This window comes from Ochotona princeps, chromosome 21 (genome assembly GCF_030435755.1).
Source record: "Ochotona princeps isolate mOchPri1 chromosome 21, mOchPri1.hap1, whole genome shotgun sequence".
In the NCBI taxonomy this organism is placed as follows: domain Eukaryota; kingdom Metazoa; phylum Chordata; class Mammalia; order Lagomorpha; family Ochotonidae; genus Ochotona; species Ochotona princeps.
Window position 1 is genome coordinate 2,572,528 of NC_080852.1, and position 13,130 is coordinate 2,585,657.

At 50.5% G+C, this 13,130-nt stretch overlaps 1 protein-coding gene across 1 annotated transcript in view; it reads right to left on the reverse strand.

Moving 5' to 3' along the window:
• The window catches only part of LOC131482927 (zinc finger protein 208-like), an 887,045-nt gene that overhangs the window by 357,020 nt on the left and 516,895 nt on the right, over positions 1-13,130 (reverse strand).

Below are 13,130 nucleotides of genomic sequence, written 5' to 3' on the forward strand. Positions count from 1 at the left end.
AAGGATGGCCCAAAGCCTTGGGAATCTGCACATGTGCGGGAGACCCGGAAACAAGTTCCTAGCTATTGGCTTCGGATTGGCACAGTACTGGCCCTTAGGGCCACTTGGGAAGTGAATATTCGGATGCAAGATCTTCCTCTCTGTCTCTACTCTCTCTGTACATCTGCTTTTCCAATAAAATAAATAAATCTTACAAAAAAAAACTTGATCATTCTGCTACAATTTCCTTTCTGGGTTTAATTTCCTGGTTACACATTCACAACAATGTGTGACAAACACAGAGAGAAGGGGGCTTGTCCAGATTCAATCTAGCAAAATAAAACCAGCAGTGAGTGATATATGTAATTAATATTTTTTTAAAGATTTTTTTTTATTATTATTGGAAAGCCGGATATACAGAGAGGAGGAGAGACAGAGAGGAAGATCTTCCATCCGATGATTCACTCCCCAAGTGAGCCGCAACGAGCCGGCGCGCGCCAATTTGATGCCGGGACTAGGAACCTCTTCCAGGTCTCCCACATGGGTGCAGGGTCCCAAGGCTTTGGGCCGTCCTCAACTGCTTTCCCAGGCCACAAGCAGGGAGCTGGATGGGAAGTGGAGCTGCCAGGATTAGAACCGGCACCCATATGGGATCCCGGGGCGCTCAAGGCGAGGACTTTAGCCGCTAGACCACGCCACCGGGCCCGTAATTAATATTATATGTATATTTCTGGTGTTATGCAGTATATATTTATATCTATTACTTGGTTTCCATAATGTGTGGCTTTTGGTTTTTGTTTTATAACATATCTCTTGTAAGGATTTTTAAAAATTATTGTTGGAAAGTCGGATATACAAGAGGAGGAGAGACAGAGAAGATCTTCCTTCTGCTGATTCACTCTCTAAGTGGGAACAATGGCCAGAGTTGTGCCAGTCTGAAGCCAGGAGCCTAGAGCCTCTTCCCAGTCTCCACGTGGATACAGGGTTTCGTGGCTTTGGACCATCCTTAACAGCTTTCCTAGCCACAAGCGGGGAGCTAGATGGGAAGCAAGGCTGCTGGGATTAGAACTGGTGCCCAAATGCAGTCCTGACACGTGCAAGGCAAGGGGCTAGACCACTAGGCTACTACCCCAGGCCCTGTTTTAAAACATCTTACACCTAAGTATTTCAGAAAATCCTCTCATAATCTTGTGAAAGATTACAAGTTTTATGAAGAATTGTTTATATTCCTGAAATTTATTGTTTACATGCCATTTCCTTCTTAATGACTTTCACTAATTTATTTTTGTGTTTATTTATTTATTGAAAAAACAAATTTACATAGAGAAGGAGAGACAGAGAGAAAAGGCTAGAATCAGCTCGCTCCCTTCACAAGTGGACACAACAGCCAGACCCGAGTTGATCTGAAGCCAGGAGCCTCATCCAGGTATCCCATATGTGTGCAGGGTCCCAAGACTCTGTGATATCATCTACTGCCTCCTCAGGCCACAACAGGGAGTTGGATGGGAAGTGGAGCAGCTAGGCCATGAACTGGTGCACATATAGGATCCCAGCACATGCAGGCTGAGAATTTAGCCACTGAGCCATCGTGCCAGACCCCTATTATTTGTGAATATTGTTAATGGATTACAACAATGGCTGGTTTTCACTATATGCAACACAAACTTACAACATCTACTTACAAACAAAACAAATCAAAACGTTACTTTCAAAACTTGTCCAGTAACTTGCTAGAACAGAGCCCTCCAAAAGTAGTGAATATTCAACCAGAGATTTCTACATCTTCAATTTTGATTTAGGCCCTGGCATATTGGTCTAGCGGCTAAACTTCTCACCTAAAATGCGCTAGGACTCCATATGGACACCGGTTCTAATCCTGGCAGCCCCTCTTCCCATCCAGCTGCTTGTGGCCTGTGAATGCAGCTGACTATGGCCCAAAGCCTTGGGACCCTGCAACCATGTGGTAGACCTGGAAGAAGTTCCTGGCTCCTGGCTTCGGAATGATGCAGCTCCAGTCACTGCGGTCACTTGCAGAGAGAATCATCAGACAAATCTTCTCCTTTCTGTATATCTGAGTTTGCTATAAAAATAAATAAATCTTTAAATATTTTTTATTTAACTGAGATAAACATTGTCGATAAAAATAAGAATAACTAGCCTCTTGTGACCTATGGACAATGTTTGTTCGTGATTAAATACAATTATTTGCTTTTTTGTAAAAGATTTAGTTTATTTTCATTGCTAAGTAAGATACAGACACAGGAGGAAACTCTGATCTGTACTCTATTATGTAAACAGATTCTGTTGCAATCAGATAATTTATGCCTTCAAGGCATTCTTGACAGGCATTCAGAAATTCAAAAGCTTCCAATTCTGGCACTTTAATTAGTAACAAGATAAATTTTGGAATTAGCACTTGTAAAAATAGTTTTTAGGCAAGTTGTGAAAGCCAAGTGCAAATGTCCTTTCCTTGCACATGCTGGGATCCCATATGGGTGTTAGTTCATGTCCCAGCTGCTCCACTTCGCTTCCACCTTCCTGCTTGTGGCCTGGGAAAGCAGTAGAGGATGGCCCAAAGCCTTGACACCATGCAGTCACACAGGAAACCTGGTGAAGGCTCCTGGCTCCTGGCATTGGATCATCTCAGCTCCAATAGAGGCTGCCACTTGGGGAGTGAACCAGCAGATGGAAGACCTCCCTCTATGTTTCTCATTATCTGTGAAATCTGACTTTCTAATAGTAAGTAAATAAATCTTTTAAAAAAATAATCTTTTGGGCCCGGCGGCATGGCCTAGTGGCTAAAGTCCTTACCTTGAACGCCCCAGGATATCATATGGGTGCCGGTTCGAATCCCGGCAGCTCCATTTCCCATCTAGCTCCTTGCTTGTGGCCTGGGAAAGCAGTCGAGAATGGCCCAATGCCTTGGGACCCTGCACCAACATGGGAGACTCCGAAGAGTTTCCTGGTTCCCGGATTCGGATCGGCAGAGCACTGGCTGTTGCGCTCACTTGGGGAATGAATAATCAGATGGAAGATCTTCCTCTCTGTCTCTCCTCCTCTGTGTATATCTGACTTTGTCATAAAAATAAATAAACCTTTAAAAACAAATAAGCAGCATTCAAGTGAATGATTTTCACCACAGCCTCTGCCCCTTTTTGATGCAAGGCTGTCTCTGCCAGTGCCACTGTCCTGGTAGCTGGTTTCCCCTGGAAGGTGCCAGCGACTTCAACCCCCAGTGACCATGCCAGTCACTGTATGTGCAGGCTTGCTCAGCAGCTCATCTCTAGGTGGCTTTCCCTACATGCCACTATAGGCTAAAAGTGCTTGTGCCCTGATCCCCAACAATCCTAACCCACCTGCCAGCCCTTCCAGGCCCAGCTGGGCTGTGCTGGCCCACAGTGAGTCTCTACAATGACCCCTCCCACAAGCCATCTGCACCACGGCCATGTGGTCTTAGCCAGCACCCCAAGTGCTCACAGCTGCTGCTGCACCTCTCTTGGGCCAGGACAGTTTTGCCAAAGTCCCTAGCATCGCTTCTCAGCCTACCCTGATACCCCACATGCTGCTCTAGGGCCAGGTTGGCTTGGCCACAGCCACCTCCGTAGAAGAATAGGTGAACCCGTTAGACATGCCTGGCACTTCAGGGCCCAGCGGCCTTGGCCATGCGCCTCTTTTCCCTCTTCCCCTATGAACCTGTAGCATGTCTGCCTGGTCACAGCTCTAGTCCCAGGCGAGCTGGGCTATGATCCTGTTCACTCACACAGTCTCTCCCTGGGTCGGGTATGCTGGGCTGGCCACTGGCCCCCGGGTCCCGTGACTACACCCCCTGCTCCAGGGTGGAACCAGTCTCTCCCAGCCCTCCTGCAAGACACTCAGCCTGCGTTCCAGGGCCAGACCCCTCCACCCACCTACAATGCCTCTAGGACTCCTGCCCAGTCCTCCTGGCCCTCTGCTCCCCACGTTGCTGAAGGCAAATGGAATCAATTTGCCTGCTCACCCTGCACCTCTAGCACCCATCAGGATGGCACTCCAGGATCAGGACAGCGTCAATGGAGCCCACACTCCCCTAGCCTGCCTGCTGAGTGCTCCAGAGCTTCAGGGACTAGGTCGATGATCCCTGAGCCTCTAGCCTTCCCACTATGCCTGCCACTCCAGGGTCAGGCAAATTCTGCCTGCAATCCACCGCATCCACCAAACACACACACACACACACACACACACACACACACACACACACAGCAGGCTGCTCTGCTTGCTGCAGCAGAACCAGGTAGGCTCTGCCAGCCACCCAGCACCCCTAGCAGGCTCCTCGCCCACCTGAGGCTCCATGAACTTGCCCTGCTCAGGCAGCTCATACACCACTGCTGAAAGGACCTGCTGTTTCAGCCAGCGTCTCCTGTGCCCCAAGCCTGCCTGCTGTCCATTTCGCCAACAATCAATGCTCCAGCCCCCTCTTCCCGGCTTGTCTGCAAGTCATCCAGGGTCAGGTGGACACAGTTGGTGCCTCCCGCCGCTCTAGGCCTTCCTCCTCCACAGCCCCCTCCTGAGGTTCTAAGCTAGGCCTATTCAGAGGTTGCCTCACGGGCCCCAGCATGCAAGCCATGCACTCTAGGGCCACGTCCTCCTAGCCACCTAGGCCAGTGCATACTGCACAGCATCGTTAGCTTGCAGGCTGCGCAGTCTCGCCTACTTTAGCATCACACACTGCACCCCAACTCTGGGTCTTTGTCTGGGCCCTATGAGAAAGCATGCCACGCAACCCCAGTCCCACTGTGCCAGCTGCTCACTCAGACCACACCCTGTGAGTCCACAGACTGCCTACCATCCACTGTCTCTTCCAGGACTATGCTGCCCTGATTGGCACTGCAAAACCAGGCTGAGGACAGACCCCATCAGCTGCAACCTGCCTGCCAGGAGCTTCAGGGCCACGTGTGCATGAACAGTGACTCCACCCTGCCTGCTGTCCAATCCTGGGCCAAGAGGGCTTAGTTGGCACCCCCATGCGTGCTGGGCACAAACACTGTTGTGCTCCAGGGACAAGGGGTCAAGACAACAAGCCAAGGACCCAAGTTGTCCACTGGCAGTTTTTACAGGGCCAGTGCACTTTACAACTGCTGTCCTCCCACCATCTACTTCAGAGCCAAGTTGTCCTGGCCAGTGTCCCTGCTCCCACAGCACTGTAGTTGTCCGCTTCAGGACCAAATTTTGCTGGGGGAAGCCTGCACCTCAAACACGCTCCCTCTGTTTCCCCACTTGCCCATCCAGGGCCAGGCTTGGTGAGCCAGCACCAGTGCACCTCTAGCCCAAGCGCACTGTCACACTGTCCACCATCTGTTGCCGAGAGCCAGTCAGGCTCAGACAGTGATCCTGCTCCCTCAGTGCTGGGTCTCTTCTGCCGGCCACTCTGCCCTGTCGGCCACAGGCTGCATGCCTTCAGTACCCCACCCGACAATGTGCCCACCACATCCGATTACTTGTCCTTCCAGTGGTGTGTCCCACATCCATAGCCCTTGGGCAAGTTTTGTATTATTAACGTGTTTACTTTCCAGACTTCCAGGAGAGGTGAGGCCTGGCAGTAATGGAATGTGGGCACAGAAGGCAGGGAAATGCTAATGTCTGCAGCCTTGTAAGTCTGTCCTGGCTGTTTGCTGTATGTCTCTTAGGATAACATATTACTGGGGAAGCTGGAACATAGGTCTTTAGATTAAAAGACAGACTTCTGGGTAATGACCATTTCTGCCTCTCAGGCTTTCCATTCAGACTGGATTGCCACATGCACTTGGCATTTCTTAATTTCTAGTGGGCCCTATTATCACCAAACTTGGTTAATAAAGATTCCTTATCACCCTAGACTTGTCTGGCATGATCTTGTTTGCACCCCACAACACCATCCTGGAGATAAACTGAAAGCTGAAGCGCAGTTCCTTTGACAGTGACCCAGGGATGAGGTTAGTGTGAGCCACAACTCACTGCGTTTGATATGGCAACAGCTGTGAGGGATGATTAATGTGCTGATTCTATCCCTGTGTTCCCTCTCCAGAGGAAGGGAACAGGAAGGACATGGAAATAGGGGAAGACCCTGTTCTCACAGTTTAAACTGGCCAGGAGATCCAATCTGACTCCTCACACACTACACCAGCGCCTTCATGTCCACAACTGTCCTCTGCTTGCTCCAGGGCTAGACAGGCTAGGCCAGCATCTCCTTTCATTAAGCATGCCTGCCCACCATCCTGCTTGGCACTTAGGGCTCACACCAGCTCAAGTAGTTTGCACTGTGTCCCCCAGCCTACATGCTGGTGGCTATAGGGCCAGGCCAGGTGGAACAGCATCCACAAGCCTTTAACACTCAGGCCCTCCAGCCCTGCTCACTGCTTGAGGCATAAGACAGCTCTGGGGACCAACCACACACACAAAGCACTCCCCCCCCAGATGCATTGTTGGCTGCTTCAGGTCTAGGCTGGCTCTGCCACAGACACTGCCACCCCTGCCCTCCATCTTGATCCTCAGGTCTAGCCTCACTCTGCCTGGATCCACAGTGCCTCTAGAAGTCCCACCTTGGTTGCTGCAGCACACACAGGTCTTCTGGGCAGGAAAAACCTGTGCTTCCACGGCGCCTATCACGCCTCCCTCAGGCTACTCTGGGTGGATCTGCCTGCCACTCCAGGGACAGACAGGCTTAGCCAGAATAAGATGCCACAAAACACACCCACCCCACCAACCAGCCTTGGCATGCCAGGTCAGATGAGCCCAGATGTCACTTCCCGAGCTCCCAGCCTGCTTATCAAGCACTCCAGGGTTTAGAAGGCTCTGCCATCATCCTGTGAACCCCAACATGCCTGTAGCATGCCTGTCCATCTGCCCCATCAGCAGCTCAAGGCCAGGCTGGCTCAGCCAGCAACCTGCTCCCTCTGACAGCTGCTGACCCACCAGACTCCTCAGGACTGCCCACCCCTTGGCAGTCTGTGCCTCTATCAGCCCTGATAACATGCCCACTCTTCCAAGGCCAGGACAGGCCACTTGGCCCAGTGTACAAGCACTCCCTCCTGCAGGCACCACACTCTTTCTGAAGTTCCAAGCCCACTTGTCCTGCGCCCACCATGCCTCTAGCACTCCTGCCAGTGCCTCTAGTGCCAACCCACTACAAGTCTACTCCATGGACAGGCCAACTCCCCATGCCCCGATCTCCCTCCCTACACCACCTGCTTCAGAGCCATAAAAACCCTTCCAGCATCCCCACACACCCAGCACAACTGCCCTGTTTCTAAGCTGGCTGTTGCAGAACCGGACCAACTTGGATGGCAACCCTACACCCAGGCCCACCAGCCAGGCTCTCCAGGTACAGATGTGCTCAACCAACCAAGCCTGCACCTCCACCACCCCAGCACTCCATGCCATTTGCTGTATCACCAGGGCCTCAAAACCCGGCACCCCCAACACAACTAGCCAGCCTGACCTGCCTCACAGCAGCTGCCCTAGGGCCAGGCACAATCACTCAGCCACCCGCACACCCAGCAGGCCATAGACCAACCTGCTGCAGTCCCTGTGCCAGTTGCAAATCTAGCACTCCCACCATGCTCATTCCTACAAGCACAGGCTGGCTGCGCTGGCCACCCTGGGACTCTAGCCTGCCCAGTCCGTGGCAGTGGCTGCTGTTACAGAGCCAAGGCAGTTTGGGCAGCGCCCCCTCTGCCCTCGACCCCCAGATGCCCACTGCAGGGCCAGGCCACATCACCAACACTGATAAATCCCCCATCCCACTGCACTCCACATTCCCAGCAAGCCTGCAAGCCACTCCAGGGCCAGGCTGACTTAGCTGAATCCCAGCTTCCTGCTCTAGGGCCACACCTGTTGTGTGAGTGCTCACAATCCCTGAGCACCCACACCATTCACCCCAAGACTGGGGAAATGGCTATGTACCCTCACCTGTAGGCTGCCCACTGCCCTGCTTGGTACTCCAGGACCAGGCAGATTGGCCAGTGACACAGTGTCTGTTTCAGGCCACTGGCCAGACTGCCACCCCAGAGCCAGCTCTGTTCACCCTGCACCCACCATGCATCTCCCACTTCCACCATAACTGCTACTCCAGGTCCAGGTAAGGGACTAACTCTTGGATCAGGGGCTGGAGTCTCCCAGGGCCCATGTTGCTTCCCTCCATCCCCTACCCATCTCATGTTCCCCACCAACCAGCTGTCTGGCTATGGTCTTACAGAGATGGGTACATCACCTATTTTATTGCTTGTGTTTCCAGGGACAGGCACTGTGGCACACCACATACAGCTGCTGGCTGCTTGTGGCACCCACTTCCCATATGAGCACTGCTTCAAGTCCTGGATGATCCACAGCTCATGCAGCTCTCTATTGTGCCTGAGAAAGCAGTGGGGAATGGCCAAGAGCTAGGGCCCTGCACCCATGGGGAAGGCCCTGAAGAAGCTCCTGAATCTTGATGCAGAACCAGCCCTGTTTCAGCCATTGCAGCTATTTGGTTTGGGGAATGAACTAGCACACTGAAGACCTCTTTCTTTATCCCTCCCTTTATTGCTCCAAATACAAAAACAAATTTAAAAATTCACGGCCCAGCATGGAGGCCTAGCAGCTGAAGTCCTTACCTTGAGCATATGAGTGCTGGTTCTAATCTTGGCAGCAGTGGGGCCAGCCCAAAGCCTGTGACCCTGCACCCATGTGGGAGACCCAGAACAAGCAATAGCTCCTGGCTTTAGGCCGGCTCAGCTCCAGCCATGGCAGTTGCTTGGGGAATGAATCATCAGATGAAAGATCTTCCCCTCTGTCTCTCCTCCTCTCTGTATATCTGACTTTGCAATAAAAATAAATAAATCCTTTTAAAAACTCAAGTTTTAAACAAAGGCATCTTTTTAAAATATGGAAATTCATGCAGTTTTTCATAATATCCATTTGTGTAAATTTCCAAACACTGCATCATATGCATACACTTAAAATGTAAATGAACTCATCATTATCTTTTTCATAATCAATGTTGAAGTATCAATCTATATTGTTTTGTTGACTACGAGCTAAGGGAAGTAGATATATTCCTTGGGCCAAATTCTTAGGGATTATTTCTGCTATTTAAGAACTTACCCAACTGGGCTCTAGCATGTGGCCTGCTGCCACCTAGAAAAACAGGCTTTTGAAATCCCAGTATTCTTTCTGCATTTCCTGTTTTGTTTTTGCTTGCTTGTTTCAGGTTAACTGTATCATGCCCATATTTCTCCACAGAAACAAACAGAGGAAAAAACTCTAGAATGAAAAGTGTTCATTCCCCCATTCCACATACAGAAATGGCATCTCCTCTACATACCATGCACTAAGTGTTACCAAATGCACAAAAATGAAAACCTCAGGTGTAGCCAGCTTTTATCTAGCCACCCTGTATCTGAGTTTCAGAATGTTGGGCACTCACTAGTATTTCATAAACATGCAAGTGTTGGAAGACTAATTTAGTAAAATTCTCACTACCAAGCCCAGCATGGCAGCCTAGTGGCTCAAGTACTTGTCTTGCATGCAGCAAATTCCATATGGGTCATGGTTCATGTCCCGGCAGCCCCACTTCCCACCTAGCTCCATACCTGTGGCCTGGGAAAACAGTTGAAAATGATCCAGGGCCTTGGGAACCTGAACTTGTGTGGGGGATACGAAAAAGGCTCCTGGGTCTGGATCACTTCAACTCTGGCCTTTGCAGCTACTTGGAGAATCAACTAGCAGATGGAAGACTTTTATATCTGTCTTTCTTCCTTTCTGTAAATCTGACTTTCCTAAATATTTTTTTTAAATCTTCAAAAAATTCTCAGTACCAAGAACTTAGTTTTATGAAAAATACAAATCTTTAAATACATCTTGAAATGAATTTGCAAAAAATCAAGAAACAAGAAATGTTATCATTTACCATCAGGGTGTGTGACCCAAAAAGTCAATAGGACTGTGTCACAGTTTCTTCATTTGAACAGTACACACACACACACACACACACACACACACGTGCACACACACTCTCTCCTACCATGTTCTCATTGTACTTAAGTGATGCAGCCAAAGGAGCCCTGGGAAAAGCTGGCACCATGCTGTTAATATTTCCAGCCCCTAAACTCTGAACAAATATCTTCATACATTATTCATCCTCTAATATTTCATTTCAGTAAGAATAGACAGTGGCTGGCACTATGGCATAATGTGTAAGGCACCATCTGCAGCACCAGCGTTCTATGGGATGCTCCACTCATGATCCAGCTCCCTGCTAAGGTACTTGGGAAAGCAGCACATCATGGCCCAAGGACTTGGGTCCCTGCACCCATGCAGGGGACCTGGAAGAAGCTATGTGCTCCTGGCTTAGGACCAGCCCAGCTCTAGCCATTGTGCTGATTTAAATGGGAAGTGAACCATTAGATGGAAGACTCTCTCCCTCTCTTAGTCTCTCTGTGTAACTCTTGATTTCAAATTAAAGGAAATGATTTTTTGAAAATCAAATGTTACGGAGAGTTCTGCCGTCCACACATTCCACCCTAGCCTGTAATAAACAAACTCAATGCAAATAATTTGGGCCCAGCACAGTGGGTCAGTGACCAAATCTTCACCTTGCATGAGCTGGGATCCCATAAGAGTGCCAGTTTGTTTCCTGGCTGCTCCACTTCCCTGCCAGATTCCTGCTTGTGGCCTGGGAAAGTAGAAGAGGAGGAACCAAAGCCTTGGGACACTGCACCAACAGGGGAGTAGAAGAAAAGGCTCCTGGCTTTTCTTTTTCATTGTGGTCACTTGGAGAGGGAACCAGGAGACAGAAGATCTTCTCAGATATAGAGAGAGGAGGAGACAGAGAATAAGGTCTTCTGTCTGCTGGTTCACTCCACAATTGACCACAATGCCTGGAGCAGATCTAATCTGAAGACCCAATTTTTAGTGGCAAATGGGATGCACGGAGAGGAGGAGAGACAGAGAGAGAGAGAAAAGAACGAATATTCCACCCACTGGTCCACTCCTCCGGCAGCTGCAATGGCCGAAGCTGAGCTGATCCAAAGTCAGCAGCCTGAAACTCTCCTGGTCTCCACATGGGTTCAACATTGCAAGACTTTGTGCCATCCTTGACTGCTTCCCAAGGCCATAAGCAGGGAACTGGATGTGAAATCCAGCACCCAAAACATAAACCAACACCCATATGGAATCCTGGTACATGCAAGTACTTTAGCCACTAGGCTACCATGCTGGGTACTAAACAGTAATCTTGAAGAAAAATGAAAATGATTTGAGGAAGCACACAAGAGAATGGTCCACTACGAGTTAGAGCCAGAGAGTGGCCTGAATGCATTGGGGGAGAGCTCAGCTCCATCGGCCACCCAGATAGAGACCAGAGAATTTTACACCAGCAGTTCTCAAAGTTTCCCTTACACTGAAAAAAGGAAAAAAAGAAACCCCCGCTTCTTTTCAGATTATCAAGGCCTGACATGTGATTCTAACAGTTTTAGAAATTGTAAAAACAAATGATGAAGAAAATATCACTCATTTTCCCTCCTCTCAGTAATTGTCCTGGAATTCTTCTGCCCTGATTCAAGCTGATGCCTACAACACTGCTATCCCACACCAGCACACTGATTTGAGTCCTGGTTGCTCCACTTCCTATTCCAACTCTGATAATGCTCCTGAGAAATGTCCCTGCACCCACGTAGGAGACCTGGATGAACCACCTGGTTCCTAGCTTTAGCCTAGCCTAACCACGACTGTCCTGGTCAACCAGGGAATAAAACCAGCTGATGGAAGATCTCTTTCCCTCTGTTACCATGCCCTTCAAATCAATCAATCTGCCATGCCTTCAGCGGAGGGTCCCTTGTTCCTTCTACCGTGGCCCCCAGGAGGGCACGGGTGCCTGACAACACGGCCTGAGACAGGCAGAAAGGAGTGTGCAGCTGGCACTGGGTCAAAACCCTGCAGGCTGTGGGATGAAGTCACACAGTAAATGGCACCAGGAGTCCATCTTGCAAGCACCACCAGAGTAAGGGTGACGGGTCACCACATCCAGCCACGCAGAGAGACAGCAAAGACAGGGGCCACAGATCAAGAACAAAGGACACTACACACAGGGAAGCTCGACCCACTTTTTAAGATTATAGCACTGATGTTCAGGGGTTATAGTTGAGGGGGAGGGGAGGAGAGGGAGGGAAACAGTAGGACCCCCCTGGAATACTCCAGTCTCTGATCCAGTGGGGGGCAGGGGGTAAATGGAAGCAGGCTCTACCCCTGGAAGAACCCAGTCCCCAACTTGGCCCTGGAAAGCAGGTGCAGTAGGGATGTGGGAGATTCATGGTGGGTGCAGGGCAAACGGACCTGGCTCTGGAGCTGCAGGCAGGCAAGCAGCCTGATGCAGACACCATGTCACTGGCCAAGGCTTCCTGGTCCTGGAGCAGCAGGCAAGGTGGCTAGAGGACTACATGTGCAGGGACCCTGGCTGTGCCCCCAATCCTGGGGCAGATATAGTGGGTGCTGGGGGCTGGTGGAGCATCCACCAAACAAGTCTGACCCTAGAGCAGAGGACTGGGCACCAGCTAAGTCTGCCTGTCCCTGGAGTGGCTTATAGGTAGGCTGGGAACTTGGGGTGGGTTGGGATGGGGGATTTATTGGTGTTAGTGAGCTGGCCTGGCCCTGAAGTGGATGGCTGGCAATTGAGAGCAGAGGAGACACCACCCAAATCAGCCTGGTTCTGGAACAGCAGCTGCGGTGGTTGACCAGGAAGGCTAGAGTCCCGCAGTCAACAGTGCAACTAGCCTGTCCTCGTAGCAATGGTGGAGTTGGCATGTTAGATGTGCAGCTGGCACAGAGAAAAGTGGCAGGTTGGCTAGAGCCCAAATTCGCCTGTCCCTGGGGCAGTGAGAAGGGAGGAAGGAATGAATGACTAGATTTGTAGGGGTGCCGGGATTGGGGCCCTGGAGGAACATAGGATGGTGTTGAGTGCTGGGGGAACTTGGCTGGCTGAGTATGGAGATTCTGGAAGAGCTACCATGATTCAGGAGCAGGTGGTAGAGCTCAGACAGGACGGGGGTGCAGGGGAACCGGCCAGGCCCTGGAAGGGCCTCATGGGGGCTTGCTAGATTCACTGACAGGAGTGCTAGAGGAACAGTATACACAGGGCAAGCAGGGCTCACCATGGAGCTGCA